General features: G+C 43.0%; 17 non-coding genes across 17 annotated transcripts; all 17 read right to left on the reverse strand.

Moving 5' to 3' along the window:
• Window positions 1-81: 81 nt before the first annotated feature.
• trnal-aag (transfer RNA leucine (anticodon AAG)) lies at window positions 82-163 on the reverse strand. Its single transcript has one exon. It is a non-coding gene; the product is annotated as a tRNA-Leu (tRNA).
• A 675-nt stretch (window positions 164-838) lies between these two features.
• On the reverse strand, window positions 839-920 carry trnal-uag (transfer RNA leucine (anticodon UAG)). Its single transcript has one exon. It is a non-coding gene; the product is annotated as a tRNA-Leu (tRNA).
• A 680-nt stretch (window positions 921-1,600) lies between these two features.
• Window positions 1,601-1,682, reverse strand: trnal-uag (transfer RNA leucine (anticodon UAG)). Its single transcript has one exon. It is a non-coding gene; the product is annotated as a tRNA-Leu (tRNA).
• Window positions 1,683-3,863: 2,181 nt separating this feature from the next.
• Window positions 3,864-3,945, reverse strand: trnal-uag (transfer RNA leucine (anticodon UAG)). Its single transcript has one exon. It is a non-coding gene; the product is annotated as a tRNA-Leu (tRNA).
• Window positions 3,946-5,400: 1,455 nt separating this feature from the next.
• Window positions 5,401-5,482, reverse strand: trnal-uag (transfer RNA leucine (anticodon UAG)). Its single transcript has one exon. It is a non-coding gene; the product is annotated as a tRNA-Leu (tRNA).
• Window positions 5,483-6,173: 691 nt separating this feature from the next.
• Window positions 6,174-6,255, reverse strand: trnal-aag (transfer RNA leucine (anticodon AAG)). The gene has a single exon. It is a non-coding gene; the product is annotated as a tRNA-Leu (tRNA).
• A 1,781-nt stretch (window positions 6,256-8,036) lies between these two features.
• trnal-uag (transfer RNA leucine (anticodon UAG)) lies at window positions 8,037-8,118 on the reverse strand. Its single transcript has one exon. It is a non-coding gene; the product is annotated as a tRNA-Leu (tRNA).
• Window positions 8,119-8,787: 669 nt separating this feature from the next.
• Window positions 8,788-8,869, reverse strand: trnal-uag (transfer RNA leucine (anticodon UAG)). Its single transcript has one exon. It is a non-coding gene; the product is annotated as a tRNA-Leu (tRNA).
• A 691-nt stretch (window positions 8,870-9,560) lies between these two features.
• Window positions 9,561-9,642, reverse strand: trnal-aag (transfer RNA leucine (anticodon AAG)). The gene has a single exon. It is a non-coding gene; the product is annotated as a tRNA-Leu (tRNA).
• Window positions 9,643-11,844: 2,202 nt separating this feature from the next.
• Window positions 11,845-11,926, reverse strand: trnal-uag (transfer RNA leucine (anticodon UAG)). Its single transcript has one exon. It is a non-coding gene; the product is annotated as a tRNA-Leu (tRNA).
• Window positions 11,927-14,461: 2,535 nt separating this feature from the next.
• On the reverse strand, window positions 14,462-14,543 carry trnal-uag (transfer RNA leucine (anticodon UAG)). The gene has a single exon. It is a non-coding gene; the product is annotated as a tRNA-Leu (tRNA).
• A 669-nt stretch (window positions 14,544-15,212) lies between these two features.
• trnal-uag (transfer RNA leucine (anticodon UAG)) lies at window positions 15,213-15,294 on the reverse strand. The gene has a single exon. It is a non-coding gene; the product is annotated as a tRNA-Leu (tRNA).
• Window positions 15,295-15,985: 691 nt separating this feature from the next.
• Window positions 15,986-16,067, reverse strand: trnal-aag (transfer RNA leucine (anticodon AAG)). The gene has a single exon. It is a non-coding gene; the product is annotated as a tRNA-Leu (tRNA).
• A 2,202-nt stretch (window positions 16,068-18,269) lies between these two features.
• trnal-uag (transfer RNA leucine (anticodon UAG)) lies at window positions 18,270-18,351 on the reverse strand. The gene has a single exon. It is a non-coding gene; the product is annotated as a tRNA-Leu (tRNA).
• A 1,030-nt stretch (window positions 18,352-19,381) lies between these two features.
• On the reverse strand, window positions 19,382-19,463 carry trnal-uag (transfer RNA leucine (anticodon UAG)). The gene has a single exon. It is a non-coding gene; the product is annotated as a tRNA-Leu (tRNA).
• A 669-nt stretch (window positions 19,464-20,132) lies between these two features.
• Window positions 20,133-20,214, reverse strand: trnal-uag (transfer RNA leucine (anticodon UAG)). The gene has a single exon. It is a non-coding gene; the product is annotated as a tRNA-Leu (tRNA).
• Window positions 20,215-20,905: 691 nt separating this feature from the next.
• trnal-aag (transfer RNA leucine (anticodon AAG)) lies at window positions 20,906-20,987 on the reverse strand. Its single transcript has one exon. It is a non-coding gene; the product is annotated as a tRNA-Leu (tRNA).
• Between the last annotated feature and the right edge of the window lie 678 nt (window positions 20,988-21,665).

The raw sequence follows: 21,665 nt of genomic DNA on the forward strand, positions 1-21,665 counted from the left end.
GCTGTTGCAGTTTTGAACAACAAGAGATCCTCTTATAGTAGATAAGCTGCACGTAGCCAATACATTCAACTGACAGTCTATTGGCAGTGGTGGGATTTGAACCCACGCCTCCTGAGAGACTGGAGCCTTAATCCAGCGCCTTTGACCACTCGGCCACACTACCGTTGGGAACTAGATTTTACCCAAACAAACCGGAGGGGGTTAGATGTAAATGACACTTTGGCGACAATTGGACAATCTTAACGAAGACACAGATGGAAGAACATTAGAAACTTCAAACACATATCCTGTGGGAGTATAGAGCTTTACTCGAGATCAAAGCCCACAAAAATATCAGCCAAGTTCAGGGCTTCAGCTCTTGGGTCAATTCTGTCACATTTTCAACTTCAAAAGCAAGTCACTTTCAGCAGGAGATGAGTTAATGTTTAGAAGGCAAGGACAAGAGGAACATAACATGGGAGTTGATAAAGGATTCCTTTAGCAGAGGATGGTTTCGATCCATCGACCTCTGGGTTATGGGCCCAGCACGCTTCCGCTGCGCCACTCTGCTGTTTTACAATGAAACAGTTTCATATGAACACAGTCCATTGTTTCAATGGGTTGGCTTAGCAGTTAAATCAAGTGGACTCAGCGAAAAATACAGGCAAATGTGACTCAATGGGAAGGCGCCCTGTGTTACCTTGTTTGAAAACTAGACTGAAGGAATAGAAAATCACCTCCTGTATGGACATTGCACATGCTACGAAGCTCAGCTGGCTCTTGCAGTTTTCAACAACAACAGATCTTACAGTAGAAAGTACTACAAGTAGCCAACACATACAAGCAAATAGCAGTTGATTGGCAGTGGTGGGATTTGAACCCACGCCTCCTGAGAGACTGGAGCCTAAATCCAGCGCCTTAGACCACTCGGCCACACTACCATTAAATCTGATTTTACCCAAACAATTCTGAGTCGTCTGAATGAAAAGTCCACTTTGACGACAATTGGACAATCAAATCGAAGAAACACATGGAAGAACATTCGAAACTTCAAACACATACCCTCTGGGAGTATAGAGCTTGACTCGAGATCAAAGCCCACAAAAATATCAGCCAAGTTCAGGGCTTCAGCTCTTGGGTCAATTCTGTCACATTTTCAACTTCAAAAGCAAGTCACTTTCAGCAGGAGATGAGTTAATGTTTAGAAGGCAAGGACAAGGGGAACATAACAGATAACATGGGAGTTGATAAAGGATTCCTTTAGCAGAGGATGGTTTCGATCCATCGACCTCTGGGTTATGGGCCCAGCACGCTTCCGCTGCGCCACTCTGCTGTTTTACAATGAAACAGTTTCATATGAACACAGTCCATTGTTTCAATGGGATGGCTTAGCAGTTAAATCAAGTGGACTCAGCGAAAAATACAGGCAAATGTGACTCAATGGGAAGGCGCCCTGTGTTACCTTGTTTGAAAACCAGACTGAAGGAATAGAAAATCACCTCCTGTATGGACATTGCACATGCTACGAAGCTCAGCTGGCTCTTGCAGTTTTCAACAACAACAGATCTTACAGTAGAAAGTACTACAAGTAGCCAACACATACAAGCAAATAGCAGTTGATTGGCAGTGGTGGGATTTGAACCCACGCCTCCTGAGAGACTGGAGCCTAAATCCAGCGCCTTAGACCACTCGGCCACACTACCATTAAATCTGATTTTACCCAAACAATTCTGAGTCGTCTGAATGAAAAGTCCACTTTGACGACAATTGGACAATCAAATCGAAGAAACACATGGAAGAACATTCGAAACTTCAAACACATACCCTCTGGGAGTATAGAGCTTGACTCGAGATCAAAGCCCACAAAAATATCAGCCAAGTTCAGGGCTTCAGCTCTTGGGTCAATTCTGTCACATTTTCAACTTCAAAAGCAAGTCACTTTCAGCAGGAGATGAGTTAATGTTTAGAAGGCAAGGACAAGGGGAACATAACAGATAACATGGGAGTTGATAAAGGATTCCTTTAGCAGAGGATGGTTTCGATCCATCGACCTCTGGGTTATGGGCCCAGCACGCTTCCGCTGCGCCACTCTGCTCTTTTACAATGAAACAGTTTCATATGAACACAGTCCATTGTTTCAATGGGTTGGCTTAGCAGTTAAATCAAGTGGACTCAGCGAAAAATACAGGCAAATGTGACTCAATGGGAAGGCGCCCTGTGTTACCTTGTTTGAAAACCAGACTGAAGGAATAGAAAATCACCTCCTGTATGGACATTGCACATGCTACGAAGCTCAGTTGGCTCTTGCAGTTTTCAACAACAACAGATCTTACAGTAGAAAGTACTACAAGTAGCCAACACATACATGCAAATAGCAGTCGATTGGCAGTGGTGGGATTTGAACCCACGCCTCCTGAGAGACTGGAGCCTAAATCCACACTACCATTAATTGTGATTTTACCCAAACAATTCTGAGTCGTTTGAATGAAAAGTCCACTTTGACGACAATTGGACCATCAAATCGAAGAAACACATGGAAGAACATTCGAAACTTCAAACACATACCCTCTGGGAGTATAGAGCTTGACTCAAGATCAAAAGACCACTAAACTATCAGCCAAGTTCAGGGCTTTAGCTCTTGGGTCAATTCTGTCATATTATCAACTTCAAAAGCCAAAGCAAGTCACTTTCAGCAGTAGGTGAGTTCATGTTCAGAAGGAAAGGGAGACATAGCAGTGTAAAAAGGATTCCTTTAGCAGAGGATGGTTTCGATCCATCGACCTCTGGGTTATGGGCCCAGCACGCTTCCGCTGCGCCACTCTGCTCTTGTTTATTGAAATAATTTCATACGAACATAGTCTTTGGTTTTAATAGGTTTTATCAGCAGTTGAATCGACTGGACAAGGAGGAAGTTATTGGTAAATGTGAAGTTATGTGCCCCAATCTGAAGGTGCACATCTTAACTCTTACCTTGTTTGAAAACCAGACAGGAGAAGAAGAAAATTACCTCCTGTGATATCCCATATGCTACAAAGCTCAGGTGGCTGTTGCAGTTTTGAACAACAAGAGATCCTCTTATAGTAGATAAGCTGCACGCAGCCAATACATTCTACTGACAGTCTATTGGCAGTGGTGGGATTTGAACCAACGCCTCCTGAGAGACTGGAGCCTTAATCCAGCGCCTTTGACCACTCGGCCACACTACCGTTGGGAAATAGATTTTACCAAAACAAACCGGAGGGGGTTAGATGTAAATGACACTTTGGCGACAATTGGACAATCTTAACGAAGACACACATGGAAGAACATTAGAAACTTCAAACACATATCCTGTGGGAGTATAGAGCTTTACTCGAGATCAAAGCCCACAAAAATATCAGCCAAGTTCAGGGCTTCAGCTATTGGGTCAATTCTGTCACATTTTCAACTTCAAAAGCAAGTCACTTTCAGCAGGAGATGAGTTAATGTTTAGAAGGCAAGGACAAGGGGAACATAACAGATAACATGGGAGTTGATAAAGGATTCCTTTAGCAGAGGATGGTTTCGATCCATCGACCTCTGGGTTATGGGCCCAGCACGCTTCCGCTGCGCCACTCTGCTCTTTTACAATGAAACAGTTTCATATGAACACAGTCCATTGTTTCAATGGGTTGGCTTAGCAGTTAAATCAAGTGGACTCAGCGAAAAATACAGGCAAATGTGACTCAATGGGAAGGCGCCCTGTGTTACCTTGTTTGAAAACCAGACTGAAGGAATAGAAAATCACCTACTGTATGGACATTGCACATGCTACGAAGCTCAGCTGGCTCTTGCAGTTTTCAACAACAACAGATCTTACAGTAGAAAGTACTACAAGTAGCCAAAACATGCAAATAGCAGTCAATTGGCAGTGGTGGGATTTGAACCCACGCCTCCTGAGAGACTGGAGCCTAAATCCAGCGCCTTAGACCACTCGGCCACACTACCATTAAATTTGATTTTACCCAAACAATTCTGAGTAGTCTGAATGAAAAGTCCACTTTGACGACAATTGGACAATCAAATCGAAGAAACACATGGAAGAACATTCGAAACTTCAAACACATACCCTCTGGGAGTATAGAGCTTGACTCAAGATCAAAAGACCACTAAACTATCAGCCAAGTTCAGGGATTTAGCTCTTGGGTCAATTCTGTCATATTATCAACTTCAAAAGCCAAAGCAAGTCACTTTCAGCAGTAGGTGAGTTCATGTTCAGAAGGAAAGGGAGACATAGCAGTGTAAAAAGGATTCCTTTAGCAGAGGATGGTTTCGATCCATCGACCTCTGGGTTATGGGCCCAGCACGCTTCCGCTGCGCCACTCTGCTCTTGTTTATTGAAATAATTTCATACGAACATAGTCTTTGGTTTTAATAGGTTTTATCAGCAGTTGAATCGACTGGACAAGGAGGAAGTTATTGGTAAATGTGAAGTTATGTGCCCCAATCTGAAGGTGCACATCTTAACTCTTACCTTGTTTGAAAACCAGACAGGAGAAAAAGAAAATTACCTCCCGTACACCTCATGTGATATCCCATATGCTACAAAGCTCAGGTGGCTGTTGCAGTTTTGAACAACAAGAGATCCTCTTATAGTAGATAAGCTGCACGCAGCCAATACATTCTACTGACAGTCTATTGGCAGTGGTGGGATTTGAACCAACGCCTCCTGAGAGACTGGAGCCTTAATCCAGCGCCTTTGACCACTCGGCCACACTACCGTTGGGAAATAGATTTTACCAAAACAAACCGGAGGGGGTTAGATGTAAATGACACTTTGGCGACAATTGGACAATCTTAACGAAGACACACATGGAAGAACATTAGAAACTTCAAACACATATCCTGTGGGAGTATAGAGCTTTACTCGAGATCAAAGCCCACAAAAATATCAGCCAAGTTCAGGGCTTCAGCTATTGGGTCAATTCTGTCACATTTTCAACTTCAAAAGCAAGTCACTTTCAGCAGGAGATGAGTTAATGTTTAGAAGGCAAGGACAAGGGGAACATAACAGATAACATGGGAGTTGATAAAGGATTCCTTTAGCAGAGGATGGTTTCGATCCATCGACCTCTGGGTTATGGGCCCAGCACGCTTCCGCTGCGCCACTCTGCTCTTTTACAATGAAACAGTTTCATATGAACACAGTCCATTGTTTCAATGGGTTGGCTTAGCAGTTAAATCAAGTGGACTCAGCGAAAAATACAGGCAAATGTGACTCAATGGGAAGGCGCCCTGTGTTACCTTGTTTGAAAACCAGACTGAAGGAATAGAAAATCACCTCCTGTATGGACATTGCACATGCTACGAAGCTCAGCTGGCTCTTGCAGTTTTCAACAACAACAGATCTTACAGTAGAAAGTACTACAAGTAGCCAACACATACATGCAAATAGCAGTCGATTGGCAGTGGTGGGATTTGAACCCACGCCTCCTGAGAGACTGGAGCCTAAATCCAGCGCCTTAGACCACTCGGCCACACTACCATTAAATTTGATTTTACCCAAACAATTCTGAGTCGTCTGAATGAAAAGTCCACTTTGACGACAATTGGACAATCAAATCGAAGAAACACATGGAAGAACATTCGAAACTTCAAACACATACCCTCTGGGAGTATAGAGCTTGACTCAAGATCAAAAGACCACAAAACTATCAGCCAAGTTCAGGGCTTTAGCTCTTGGGTCAATTCTGTCATATTATCAACTTCAAAAGCTAAAGCAAGTCACTTTCAGCAGTAGGTGAGTTCATGTTCAGAAGGAAAGGGAGACATAGCAGTGTAAAAAGGATTCCTTTAGAAGAGGATGGTTTCGATCCATCGACCTCTGGGTTATGGGCGCAGCACGCTTCTGCTGCGCCACTCTGCTCTTGTTTATTGAAATAATTTCATACGAACATAGTCTTTGGTTTTAATAGGTTTTATCAGCAGTTGAATCGACTGGACAAGAAGGAAGTTATTGGTAAATGTGAAGTTATGTGCCCCAATCTGAAGGTGCACATCTTAACTCTTACCTTGTTTGAAAACCAGACAGGAGAAAAATAAAATAACCTCCTGTACACCTCATGTGATATCCCATATGCTACAAAGCTCAGGTGGCTGTTGCAGTTTTGAACAACAAGAGATCCTCTTATAGTAGATAAGCTGCACGTAGCCAATACATTCAACTGACAGTCTATTGGCAGTGGTGGGATTTGAACCCACGCCTCCTGAGAGACTGGAGCCTTAATCCAGCGCCTTTGACCACTCGGCCACACTACCATTAAATGTGATTTTACCCAAACAATTCTGAGTCGTCTGAATGAAAAGTCCACTTTGACGACAATTGGACAATCAAATCGAAGAAACACATGGAAGAACATTAGAAACTTCAAACACATATCCTGTGGGAGTATAGAGCTTTACTCGAGATCAAAGCCCACAAAAATATCAGCCAAGTTCAGGGCTTCAGCTCTTGGGTCAATTCTGTCACATTTTCAACTTCAAAAGCAAGTCACTTTCAGCAGGAGATGAGTTAATGTTTAGAAGGCAAGGACAAGGGGAACATAACAGATAACATGGGAGTTGATAAAGGATTCCTTTAGCAGAGGATGGTTTCGATCCATCGACCTCTGGGTTATGGGCCCAGCACGCTTCCGCTGCGCCACTCTGCTCTTTTACAATGAAACAGTTTCATATGAACACAGTCCATTGTTTCAATGGGTTGGCTTAGCAGTTAAATCAAGTGGACTCAGCGAAAAATACAGGCAAATGTGACTCAATGGGAAGGCGCCCTGTGTTACCTTGTTTGAAAACCAGACTGAAGGAATAGAAAACCACCTCCTGTATGGACATTGCACATGCTACGAAGCTCAGCTGGCTCTTGCACTATTCAACAACAACAGATCTTACAGTAGAAAGTACTACAAGTAGCCAACACATACAAGCAAATAGCAGTTGATTGGCAGTGGTGGGATTTGAACCCACCCCTCCTGAGAGACTGGAGCCTAACTCCAGCGCCTTAGACCACTCGGCCACACTACCATGAAACATGATTTTACCCAAACAATTCTGAGTCGTTTGAATGAAAAGTCCACTTTGACGACAATTGGACCATCAAATCGAAGAAACACATGGAAGAACATTCGAAACTTCAAACACATACCCTCTGGGAGTATAGAGCTTGACTCAAGATCAAAAGACCACTAAACTATCAGCCAAGTTCAGGGCTTTAGCTCTTGGGTCAATTCTGTCATATTATCAACTTCAAAAGCCAAAGCAAGTCACTTTCAGCAGTAGGTGAGTTCATGTTCAGAAGGAAAGGGAGACATAGCAGTGTAAAAAGGATTCCTTTAGCAGAGGATGGTTTCGATCCATCGACCTCTGGGTTATGGGCCCAGCACGCTTCCGCTGCGCCACTCTGCTCTTGTTTATTGAAATAATTTCATACGAACATAGTCTTTGGTTTTAATAGGTTTTATCAGCAGTTGAATCGACTGGACAAGGAGGAAGTTATTGGTAAATGTGAAGTTATGTGCCCCAATCTGAAGGTGCACATCTTAACTCTTACCTTGTTTGAAAACCAGACAGGAGAAGAAGAAAATTACCTCCTGTGATATCCCATATGCTACAAAGCTCAGGTGGCTGTTGCAGTTTTGAACAACAAGAGATCCTCTTATAGTAGATAAGCTGCACGCAGCCAATACATTCTACTGACAGTCTATTGGCAGTGGTGGGATTTGAACCAACGCCTCCTGAGAGACTGGAGCCTTAATCCAGCGCCTTTGACCACTCGGCCACACTACCGTTGGGAAATAGATTTTACCAAAACAAACCGGAGGGGGTTAGATGTAAATGACACTTTGGCGACAATTGGACAATCTTAACGAAGACACACATGGAAGAACATTAGAAACTTCAAACACATATCCTGTGGGAGTATAGAGCTTTACTCGAGATCAAAGCCCACAAAAATATCAGCCAAGTTCAACCAGTTTTCAACAACAACAGATCTTACAGTAGAAAGTACTACAAGTAGCCAAAACATGCAAATAGCAGTCAATTGGCAGTGGTGGGATTTGAACCCACGCCTCCTGAGAGACTGGAGCCTAAATCCAGCGCCTTAGACCACTCGGCCACACTACCATTAAATTTGATTTTACCCAAACAATTCTGAGTAGTCTGAATGAAAAGTCCACTTTGACGACAATTGGACAATCAAATCGAAGAAACACATGGAAGAACATTCGAAACTTCAAACACATACCCTCTGGGAGTATAGAGCTTGACTCAAGATCAAAAGACCACTAAACTATCAGCCAAGTTCAGGGATTTAGCTCTTGGGTCAATTCTGTCATATTATCAACTTCAAAAGCCAAAGCAAGTCACTTTCAGCAGTAGGTGAGTTCATGTTCAGAAGGAAAGGGAGACATAGCAGTGTAAAAAGGATTCCTTTAGCAGAGGATGGTTTCGATCCATCGACCTCTGGGTTATGGGCCCAGCACGCTTCCGCTGCGCCACTCTGCTCTTTTACAATGAAACAGTTTCATATGAACACAGTCCATTGTTTCAATGGGTTGGCTTAGCAGTTAAATCAAGTTGACTCAGCGAAAAATACAGGCAAATGTGACTCAATGGGAAGGCGCCCTGTGTTACCTTGTTTGAAAACCAGACTGAAGGAATAGAAAATCACCTCCTGTATGGACATTGCACATGCTACGAAGCTCAGCTGGCTCTTGCAGTTTTCAACAACAACAGATCTTACAGTAGAAAGTACTACAAGTAGCCAACACATACATGCAAATAGCAGTCGATTGGCAGTGGTGGGATTTGAACCCACGCCTCCTGAGAGACTGGAGCCTAAATCCAGCGCCTTAGACCACTCGGCCACACTACCATTAAATGTGATTTTACCCAAACAATTCTGAGTCGTCTGAATGAAAAGTCCACTTTGACGACAATTGGACAATCAAATCGAAGAAACACATGGAAGAACATTCGAAACTTCAAACACATACCCTCTGGGAGTATAGAGCTTGACTCAAGATCAAAAGACCACAAAACTATCAGCCAAGTTCAGGGCTTTAGCTCTTGGGTCAATTCTGTCATATTATCAACTTCAAAAGCTAAAGCAAGTCACTTTCAGCAGTAGGTGAGTTCATGTTCAGAAGGAAAGGGAGACATAGCAGTGTAAAAAGGATTCCTTTAGAAGAGGATGGTTTCGATCCATCGACCTCTGGGTTATGGGCGCAGCACGCTTCTGCTGCGCCACTCTGCTCTTGTTTATTGAAATAATTTCATACGAACATAGTCTTTGGTTTTAATAGGTTTTATCAGCAGTTGAATCGACTGGACAAGAAGGAAGTTATTGGTAAATGTGAAGTTATGTGCCCCAATCTGAAGGTGCACATCTTAACTCTTACCTTGTTTGAAAACCAGACAGGAGAAAAATAAAATAACCTCCTGTACACCTCATGTGATATCCCATATGCTACAAAGCTCAGGTGGCTGTTGCAGTTTTGAACAACAAGAGATCCTCTTATAGTAGATAAGCTGCACGTAGCCAATACATTCAACTGACAGTCTATTGGCAGTGGTGGGATTTGAACCCACGCCTCCTGAGAGACTGGAGCCTTAATCCAGCGCCTTTGACCACTCGGCCACACTACCATTAAATGTGATTTTACCCAAACAATTCTGAGTCGTCTGAATGAAAAGTCCACTTTGACGACAATTGGACAATCAAATCGAAGAAACACATGGAAGAACATTAGAAACTTCAAACACATATCCTGTGGGAGTATAGAGCTTTACTCGAGATCAAAGCCCACAAAAATATCAGCCAAGTTCAGGGCTTCAGCTCTTGGGTCAATTCTGTCACATTTTCAACTTCAAAAGCAAGTCACTTTCAGCAGGAGATGAGTTAATGTTTAGAAGGCAAGGACAAGGGGAACATAACAGATAACATGGGAGTTGATAAAGGATTCCTTTAGCAGAGGATGGTTTCGATCCATCGACCTCTGGGTTATGGGCCCAGCACGCTTCCGCTGCGCCACTCTGCTCTTTTACAATGAAACAGTTTCATATGAACACAGTCCATTGTTTCAATGGGTTGGCTTAGCAGTTAAATCAAGTGGACTCAGCGAAAAATACAGGTAAATGTGACTCAATGGGAAGGCGCCCTGTGTTACCTTGTTTGAAAACCAGACTGAAGGAATAGAAAACCACCTCCTGTATGGACATTGCACATGCTACGAAGCTCAGCTGGCTCTTGCACTATTCAACAACAACAGATCTTACAGTAGAAAGTACTACAAGTAGCCAACACATACAAGCAAATAGCAGTTGATTGGCAGTGGTGGGATTTGAACCCACCCCTCCTGAGAGACTGGAGCCTAACTCCAGCACCTTAGACCACTCGGCCACACTACCATGAAACATGATTTTACCCAAACAATTCTGAGTCGTTTGAATGAAAAGTCCACTTTGACGACAATTGGACCATCAAATCGAAGAAACACATGGAAGAACATTCGAAACTTCAAACACATACCCTCTGGGAGTATAGAGCTTGACTCAAGATCAAAAGACCACTAAACTATCAGCCAAGTTCAGGGCTTTAGCTCTTGGGTCAATTCTGTCATATTATCAACTTCAAAAGCCAAAGCAAGTCACTTTCAGCAGTAGGTGAGTTCATGTTCAGAAGGAAAGGGAGACATAGCAGTGTAAAAAGGATTCCGTTAGCAGAGGATGGTTTCGATCCATCGACCTCTGGGTTATGGGCCCAGCACGCTTCCGCTGCGCCACTCTGCTCTTGTTTATTGAAATAATTTCATACGAACATAGTCTTTGGTTTTAATAGGTTTTATCAGCAGTTGAATCGACTGGACAAGGAGGAAGTTATTGGTAAATGTGAAGTTATGTGCCCCAATCTGAAGGTGCACATCTTAACTCTTACCTTGTTTGAAAACCAGACAGGAGAAGAAGAAAATTACCTCCTGTGATATCCCATATGCTACAAAGCTCAGGTGGCTGTTGCAGTTTTGAACAACAAGAGATCCTCTTATAGTAGATAAGCTGCACGCAGCCAATACATTCTACTGACAGTCTATTGGCAGTGGTGGGATTTGAACCAACGCCTCCTGAGAGACTGGAGCCTTAATCCAGCGCCTTTGACCACTCGGCCACACTACCGTTGGGAAATAGATTTTACCAAAACAAACCGGAGGGGGTTAGATGTAAATGACACTTTGGCGACAATTGGACAATCTTAACGAAGACACACATGGAAGAACATTAGAAACTTCAAACACATATCCTGTGGGAGTATAGAGCTTTACTCGAGATCAAAGCCCACAAAAATATCAGCCAAGTTCAGGGCTTCAGCTCTTGGGTCAATTCTGTCACATTTTCAACTTCAAAAGCAAGTCACTTTCAGCAGGAGATGAGTTAATGTTTAGAAGGCAAGGACAAGGGGAACATAACAGATAACATGGGAGTTGATAAAGGATTCCTTTAGCAGAGGATGGTTTCGATCCATCGACCTCTGGGTTATGGGCCCAGCACGCTTCCGCTGCGCCACTCTGCTCTTTTACAATGAAACAGTTTCATATGAACACAGTCCATTGTTTCAATGGGTTGGCTTAGCAGTTAAATCAAGTGGACTCAGCGAAAAATACAGGCAAATGTGACTCAATGGGAAGGCGCCCTGTGTTACCTTGTTTGAAAACCAGACTGAAGGAATAGAAAATCACCTACTGTATGGACATTGCACATGCTACGAAGCTCAGCTGGCTCTTGCAGTTTTCAACAACAACAGATCTTACAGTAGAAAGTACTACAAGTAGCCAAAACATGCAAATAGCAGTCAATTGGCAGTGGTGGGATTTGAACCCACGCCTCCTGAGAGACTGGAGCCTAAATCCAGCGCCTTAGACCACTCGGCCACACTACCATTAAATTTGATTTTACCCAAACAATTCTGAGTAGTCTGAATGAAAAGTCCACTTTGACGACAATTGGACAATCAAATCGAAGAAACACATGGAAGAACATTCGAAACTTCAAACACATACCCTCTGGGAGTATAGAGCTTGACTCAAGATCAAAAGACCACTAAACTATCAGCCAAGTTCAGGGATTTAGCTCTTGGGTCAATTCTGTCATATTATCAACTTCAAAAGCCAAAGCAAGTCACTTTCAGCAGTAGGTGAGTTCATGTTCAGAAGGAAAGGGAGACATAGCAGTGTAAAAAGGATTCCTTTAGCAGAGGATGGTTTCGATCCATCGACCTCTGGGTTATGGGCCCAGCACGCTTCCGCTGCGCCACTCTGCTCTTGTTTATTGAAATAATTTCATACGAACATAGTCTTTGGTTTTAATAGGTTTTATCAGCAGTTGAATCGACTGGACAAGGAGGAAGTTATTGGTAAATGTGAAGTTATGTGCCCCAATCTGAAGGTGCACATCTTAACTCTTACCTTGTTTGAAAACCAGACAGGAGAAAAAGAAAATTACCTCCCGTACACCTCATGTGATATCCCATATGCTACAAAGCTCAGGTGGCTGTTGCAGTTTTGAACAACAAGAGATCCTCTTATAGTAGATAAGCTGCACGCAGCCAATACATTCTACTGACAGTCTATTGGCAGTGGTGGGATTTGAACCAACGCCTCCTGAGAGACTGGAGCCTTAATCCAGCGCCTTTGACCACTCGGCCACACTACCGTTGGGAAATAGATTTTACCAAAACAAACCGGAGGGGGTTAGATGTAAATGACACTTTGGCGACAATTGGACAATCTTAACGAAGACACACATGGAAGAACATTAGAAACTTCAAACACATATCCTGTGGGAGTATAGAGCTTTACTCGAGATCAAAGCCCACAAAAATATCAGCCAAGTTCAGGGCTTCAGCTATTGGGTCAATTCTGTCACATTTTCAACTTCAAAAGCAAGTCACTTTCAGCAGGAGATGAGTTAATGTTTAGAAGGCAAGGACAAGGGGAACATAACAGATAACATGGGAGTTGATAAAGGATTCCTTTAGCAGAGGATGGTTTCGATCCATCGACCTCTGGGTTATGGGCCCAGCACGCTTCCGCTGCGCCACTCTGCTCTTTTACAATGAAACAGTTTCATATGAACACAGTCCATTGTTTCAATGGGTTGGCTTAGCAGTTAAATCAAGTGGACTCAGCGAAAAATACAGGCAAATGTGACTCAATGGGAAGGCGCCCTGTGTTACCTTGTTTGAAAACCAGACTGAAGGAATAGAAAATCACCTCCTGTATGGACATTGCACATGCTACGAAGCTCAGTTGGCTCTTGCAGTTTTCAACAACAACAGATCTTACAGTAGAAAGTACTACAAGTAGCCAACACATACATGCAAATAGCAGTCGATTGGCAGTGGTGGGATTTGAACCCACGCCTCCTGAGAGACTGGAGCCTAAATCCACACTACCATTAATTGTGATTTTACCCAAACAATTCTGAGTCGTTTGAATGAAAAGTCCACTTTGACGACAATTGGACCATCAAATCGAAGAAACACATGGAAGAACATTCGAAACTTCAAACACATACCCTCTGGGAGTATAGAGCTTGACTCAAGATCAAAAGACCACTAAACTATCAGCCAAGTTCAGGGCTTTAGCTCTTGGGTCAATTCTGTCATATTATCAACTTCAAAAGCCAAAGCAAGTCACTTTCAGCAGTAGGTGAGTTCATGTTCAGAAGGAAAGGGAGACATAGCAGTGTAAAAAGGATTCCTTTAGCAGAGGATGGTTTCGATCCATCGACCTCTGGGTTATGGGCCCAGCACGCTTCCGCTGCGCCACTCTGCTCTTGTTTATTGAAATAATTTCATACGAACATAGTCTTTGGTTTTAATAGGTTTTATCAGCAGTTGAATCGACTGGACAAGGAGGAAGTTATTGGTAAATGTGAAGTTATGTGCCCCAATCTGAAGGTGCACATCTTAACTCTTACCTTGTTTGAAAACCAGACAGGAGAAGAAGAAAATTACCTCCTGTGATATCCCATATGCTACAAAGCTCAGGTGGCTGTTGCAGTTTTGAACAACAAGAGATCCTCTTATAGTAGATAAGCTGCACGCAGCCAATACATTCTACTGAAAGTCTATTGGCAGTGGTGGGATTTGAACCAACGCCTCCTGAGAGACTGGAGCCTTAATCCAGCGCCTTTGACCACTCGGCCACACTACCGTTGGGAAATAGATTTTACCAAAACAAACCGGAGGGGGTTAGATGTAAATGACACTTTGGCGACAATTGGACAATCTTAACGAAGACACACATGGAAGAACATTAGAAACTTCAAACACATATCCTGTGGGAGTATAGAGCTTTACTCGAGATCAAAGCCCACAAAAATATCAGCCAAGTTCAACCAGTTTTCAACAACAACAGATCTTACAGTAGAAAGTACTACAAGTAGCCAAAACATGCAAATAGCAGTCAATTGGCAGTGGTGGGATTTGAACCCACTTCTCCTGAGAGACTGGAGCCTAAATCCAGCGCCTTAGACCACTCGGCCACACTACCATTAAATTTGATTTTACCCAAACAATTCTGAGTAGTCTGAATGAAAAGTCCACTTTGACGACAATTGGACAATCAAATCGAAGAAACACATGGAAGAACATTCGAAACTTCAAACACATACCCTCTGGGAGTATAGAGCTTGACTCAAGATCAAAAGACCACTAAACTATCAGCCAAGTTCAGGGATTTAGCTCTTGGGTCAATTCTGTCATATTATCAACTTCAAAAGCCAAAGCAAGTCACTTTCAGCAGTAGGTGAGTTCATGTTCAGAAGGAAAGGGAGACATAGCAGTGTAAAAAGGATTCCTTTAGCAGAGGATGGTTTCGATCCATCGACCTCTGGGTTATGGGCCCAGCACGCTTCCGCTGCGCCACTCTGCTCTTTTACAATGAAACAGTTTCATATGAACACAGTCCATTGTTTCAATGGGTTGGCTTAGCAGTTAAATCAAGTTGACTCAGCGAAAAATACAGGCAAATGTGACTCAATGGGAAGGCGCCCTGTGTTACCTTGTTTGAAAACCAGACTGAAGGAATAGAAAATCACCTCCTGTATGGACATTGCACATGCTACGAAGCTCAGCTGGCTCTTGCAGTTTTCAACAACAACAGATCTTACAGTAGAAAGTACTACAAGTAGCCAACACATACATGCAAATAGCAGTCGATTGGCAGTGGTGGGATTTGAACCCACGCCTCCTGAGAGACTGGAGCCTAAATCCAGCGCCTTAGACCACTCGGCCACACTACCATTAAATGTGATTTTACCCAAACAATTCTGAGTCGTCTGAATGAAAAGTCCACTTTGACGACAATTGGACAATCAAATCGAAGAAACACATGGAAGAACATTCGAAACTTCAAACACATACCCTCTGGGAGTATAGAGCTTGACTCAAGATCAAAAGACCACAAAACTATCAGCCAAGTTCAGGGCTTTAGCTCTTGGGTCAATTCTGTCATATTATCAACTTCAAAAGCTAAAGCAAGTCACTTTCAGCAGTAGGTGAGTTCATGTTCAGAAGGAAAGGGAGACATAGCAGTGTAAAAAGGATTCCTTTAGAAGAGGATGGTTTCGATCCATCGACCTCTGGGTTATGGGCGCAGCACGCTTCTGCTGCGCCACTCTGCTCTTGTTTATTGAAATAATTTCATACGAACATAGTCTTTGGTTTTAATAGGTTTTATCAGCAGTTGAATCGACTGGACAAGAAGGAAGTTATTGGTAAATGTGAAGTTATGTGCCCCAATCTGAAGGTGCACATCTTAACTCTTACCTTGTTTGAAAACCAGACAGGAGAAAAATAAAATAACCTCCTGTACACCTCATGTGATATCCCATATGCTACAAAGCTCAGGTGGCTGTTGCAGTTTTGAACAACAAGAGATCCTCTTATAGTAGATAAGCTGCACGTAGCCAATACATTCAACTGACAGTCTATTGGCAGTGGTGGGATTTGAACCCACGCCTCCTGAGAGACTGGAGCCTTAATCCAGCGCCTTTGACCACTCGGCCACACTACCATTAAATGTGATTTTACCCAAACAATTCTGAGTCGTCTGAATGAAAAGTCCACTTTGACGACAATTGGACAATCAAATCGAAGAAACACATGGAAGAACATTAGAAACTTCAAACACATATCCTGTGGGAGTATAGAGCTTTACTCGAGATCAAAGCCCACAAAAATATCAGCCAAGTTCAGGGCTTCAGCTCTTGGGTCAATTCTGTCACATTTTCAACTTCAAAAGCAAGTCACTTTCAGCAGGAGATGAGTTAATGTTTAGAAGGCAAGGACAAGGGGAACATAACAGATAACATGGGAGTTGATAAAGGATTCCTTTAGCAGAGGATGGTTTCGATCCATCGACCTCTGGGTTATGGGCCCAGCACGCTTCCGCTGCGCCACTCTGCTCTTTTACAATGAAACAGTTTCATATGAACACAGTCCATTGTTTCAATGGGTTGGCTTAGCAGTTAAATCAAGTGGACTCAGCGAAAAATACAGGCAAATGTGACTCAATGGGAAGGCGCCCTGTGTTACCTTGTTTGAAAACCAGACTGAAGGAATAGAAAACCACCTCCTGTATGGACATTGCACATGCTACGAAGCTCAGCTGGCTCTTGCACTATTCAACAACAACAGATCTTACAGTAGAAAGTACTACAAGTAGCCAACACATACAAGCAAATAGCAGTTGATTGGCAGTGGTGGGATTTGAACCCACCCCTCCTGAGAGACTGGAGCCTAACTCCAGCACCTTAGACCACTCGGCCACACTACCATGAAACATGATTTTACCCAAACAATTCTGAGTCGTTTGAATGAAAAGTCCACTTTGACGACAATTGGACCATCAAATCGAAGAAACACATGGAAGAACATTCGAAACTTCAAACACATACCCTCTGGGAGTATAGAGCTTGACTCAAGATCAAAAGACCACTAAACTATCAGCCAAGTTCAGGGCTTTAGCTCTTGGGTCAATTCTGTCATATTATCAACTTCAAAAGCCAAAGCAAGTCACTTTCAGCAGTAGGTGAGTTCATGTTCAGAAGGAAAGGGAGACATAGCAGTGTAAAAAGGATTCCGTTAGCAGAGGATGGTTTCGATCCATCGACCTCTGGGTTATGGGCCCAGCACGCTTCCGCTGCGCCACTCTGCTCTTGTTTATTGAAATAATTTCATACGAACATAGTCTTTGGTTTTAATAGGTTTTATCAGCAGTTGAATCGACTGGACAAGGAGGAAGTTATTGGTAAATGTGAAGTTATGTGCCCCAATCTGAAGGTGCACATCTTAACTCTTACCTTGTTTGAAAACCAGACAGGAGAAGAAGAAAATTACCTCCTGTGATATCCCATATGCTACAAAGCTCAGGTGGCTGTTGCAGTTTTGAACAACAAGAGATCCTCTTATAGTAGATAAGCTGCACGCAGCCAATACATTCTACTGACAGTCTATTGGCAGTGGTGGGATTTGAACCAACGCCTCCTGAGAGACTGGAGCCTTAATCCAGCGCCTTTGACCACTCGGCCACACTACCGTTGGGAAATAGATTTTACCAAAACAAACCGGAGGGGGTTAGATGTAAATGACACTTTGGCGACAATTGGACAATCTTAACGAAGACACACATGGAAGAACATTAGAAACTTCAAACACATATCCTGTGGGAGTATAGAGCTTTACTCGAGATCAAAGCCCACAAAAATATCAGCCAAGTTCAGGGCTTCAGCTCTTGGGTCAATTCTGTCACATTTTCAACTTCAAAAGCAAGTCACTTTCAGCAGGAGATGAGTTAATGTTTAGAAGGCAAGGACAAGGGGAACATAACAGATAACATGGGAGTTGATAAAGGATTCCTTTAGCAGAGGATGGTTTCGATCCATCGACCTCTGGGTTATGGGCCCAGCACGCTTCCGCTGCGCCACTCTGCTCTTTTACAATGAAACAGTTTCATATGAACACAGTCCATTGTTTCAATGGGTTGGCTTAGCAGTTAAATCAAGTGGACTCAGCGAAAAATACAGGCAAATGTGACTCAATGGGAAGGCGCCCTGTGTTACCTTGTTTGAAAACCAGACTGAAGGAATAGAAAATCACCTACTGTATGGACATTGCACATGCTACGAAGCACAGCTGGCTCTTGCAGTTTTCAACAACAACAGATCTTACAGTAGAAAGTACTACAAGTAGCCAAAACATGCAAATAGCAGTCAATTGGCAGTGGTGGGATTTGAACCCACGCCTCCTGAGAGACTGGAGCCTAAATCCAGCGCCTTAGACCACTCGGCCACACTACCATTAAATTTGATTTTACCCAAACAATTCTGAGTAGTCTGAATGAAAAGTCCACTTTGACGACAATTGGACAATCAAATCGAAGAAACACATGGAAGAACATTCGAAACTTCAAACACATACCCTCTGGGAGTATAGAGCTTGACTCAAGATCAAAAGACCACTAAACTATCAGCCAAGTTCAGGGATTTAGCTCTTGGGTCAATTCTGTCATATTATCAACTTCAAAAGCCAAAGCAAGTCACTTTCAGCAGTAGGTGAGTTCATGTTCAGAAGGAAAGGGAGACATAGCAGTGTAAAAAGGATTCCTTTAGCAGAGGATGGTTTCGATCCATCGACCTCTGGGTTATGGGCCCAGCACGCTTCCGCTGCGCCACTCTGCTCTTGTTTATTGAAATAATTTCATACGAACATAGTCTTTGGTTTTAATAGGTTTTATCAGCAGTTGAATCGACTGGACAAGGAGGAAGTTATTGGTAAATGTGAAGTTATGTGCCCCAATCTGAAGGTGCACATCTTAACTCTTACCTTGTTTGAAAACCAGACAGGAGAAAAAGAAAATTACCTCCCGTACACCTCATGTGATATCCCATATGCTACAAAGCTCAGGTGGCTGTTGCAGTTTTGAACAACAAGAGATCCTCTTATAGTAGATAAGCTGCACGCAGCCAATACATTCTACTGAAAGTCTATTGGCAGTGGTGGGATTTGAACCAACGCCTCCTGAGAGACTGGAGCCTTAATCCAGCGCCTTTGACCACTCGGCCACACTACCGTTGGGAAATAGATTTTACCAAAACAAACCGGAGGGGGTTAGATGTAAATGACACTTTGGCGACAATTGGACAATCTTAACGAAGACACACATGGAAGAACATTAGAAACTTCAAACACATATCCTGTGGGAGTATAGAGCTTTACTCGAGATCAAAGCCCACAAAAATATCAGCCAAGTTCAACCAGTTTTCAACAACAACAGATCTTACAGTAGAAAGTACTACAAGTAGCCAAAACATGCAAATAGCAGTCAATTGGCAGTGGTGGGATTTGAACCCACGCCTCCTGAGAGACTGGAGCCTAAATCCAGCGCCTTAGACCACTCGGCCACACTACCATTAAATTTGATTTTACCCAAACAATTCTGAGTAGTCTGAATGAAAAGTCCACTTTGACGACAATTGGACAATCAAATCGAAGAAACACATGGAAGAACATTCGAAACTTCAAACACATACCCTCTGGGAGTATAGAGCTTGACTCAAGATCAAAAGACCACTAAACTATCAGCCAAGTTCAGGGATTTAGCTCTTGGGTCAATTCTGTCATATTATCAACTTCAAAAGCCAAAGCAAGTCACTTTCAGCAGTAGGTGAGTTCATGTTCAGAAGGAAAGGGAGACATAGCAGTGTAAAAAGGATTCCTTTAGCAGAGGATGGTTTCGATCCATCGACCTCTGGGTTATGGGCCCAGCACGCTTCCGCTGCGCCACTCTGCTCTTTTACAATGAAACAGTTTCATATGAACACAGTCCATTGTTTCAATGGGTTGGCTTAGCAGTTAAATCAAGTTGACTCAGCGAAAAATACAGGCAAATGTGACTCAATGGGAAGGCGCCCTGTGTTACCTTGTTTGAAAACCAGACTGAAGGAATAGAAAATCACCTCCTGTATGGACATTGCACATGCTACGAAGCTCAGCTGGCTCTTGCAGTTTTCAACAACAACAGATCTTACAGTAGAAAGTACTACAAGTAGCCAACACATACATGCAAATAGCAGTCGATTGGCAGTGGTGGGATTTGAACCCACGCCTCCTGAGAGACTGGAGCCTAAATCCAGCGCCTTAGACCACTCGGCCACACTACCATTAAATGTGATTTTACCCAAACAATTCTGAGTCGTCTGAATGAAAAGTCCACTTTGACGACAATTGGACAATCAAATCGAAGAAACACATGGAAGAACATTCGAAACTTCAAACACATACCCTCTGGGAGTATAGAGCTTGACTCAAGATCAAAAGACCACAAAACTATCAGCCAAGTTCAGGGCTTTAGCTCTTGGGTCAATTCTGTCATATTATCAACTTCAAAAGCTAAAGCAAGTCACTTTCAGCAGTAGGTGAGTTCATGTTCAGAAGGAAAGGGAGACATAGCAGTGTAAAAAGGATTCCTTTAGAAGAGGATGGTTTCGATCCATCGACCTCTGGGTTATGGGCGCAGCACGCTTCTGCTGCGCCACTCTGCTCTTGTTTATTGAAATAATTTCATACGAACATAGTCTTTGGTTTTAATAGGTTTTATCAGCAGTTGAATCGACTGGACAAGAAGGAAGTTATTGGTAAATGTGAAGTTATGTGCCCCAATCTGAAGGTGCACATCTTAACTCTTACCTTGTTTGAAAACCAGACAGGAGAAAAATAAAATAACCTCCTGTACACCTCATGTGATATCCCATATGCTACAAAGCTCAGGTGGCTGTTGCAGTTTTGAACAACAAGAGATCCTCTTATAGTAGATAAGCTGCACGTAGCCAATACATTCAACTGACAGTCTATTGGCAGTGGTGGGATTTGAACCCACGCCTCCTGAGAGACTGGAGCCTTAATCCAGCGCCTTTGACCACTCGGCCACACTACCATTAAATGTGATTTTACCCAAACAATTCTGAGTCGTCTGAATGAAAAGTCCACTTTGACGACAATTGGACAATCAAATCGAAGAAACACATGGAAGAACATTAGAAACTTCAAACACATATCCTGTGGGAGTATAGAGCTTTACTCGAGATCAAAGCCCACAAAAATATCAGCCAAGTTCAGGGCTTCAGCTCTTGGGTCAATTCTGTCACATTTTCAACTTCAAAAGCAAGTCACTTTCAGCAGGAGATGAGTTAATGTTTAGAAGGCAAGGACAAGGGGAACATAACAGATAACATGGGAGTTGATAAAGGATTCCTTTAGCAGAGGATGGTTTCGATCCATCGACCTCTGGGTTATGGGCCCAGCACGCTTCCGCTGCGCCACTCTGCTCTTTTACAATGAAACAGTTTCATATGAACACAGTCCATTGTTTCAATGGGTTGGCTTAGCAGTTAAATCAAGTGGACTCAGCGAAAAATACAGGCAAATGTGACTCAATGGGAAGGCGCCCTGTGTTACCTTGTTTGAAAACCAGACTGAAGGAATAGAAAACCACCTCCTGTATGGACATTGCACATGCTACGAAGCTCAGCTGGCTCTTGCACTATTCAACAACAACAGATCTTACAGTAGAAAGTACTACAAGTAGCCAACACATACAAGCAAATAGCAGTTG

Source organism: Pleuronectes platessa, chromosome 8 (assembly GCF_947347685.1).
Source record: "Pleuronectes platessa chromosome 8, fPlePla1.1, whole genome shotgun sequence".
Lineage (NCBI taxonomy): Eukaryota > Metazoa > Chordata > Actinopteri > Pleuronectiformes > Pleuronectidae > Pleuronectes > Pleuronectes platessa.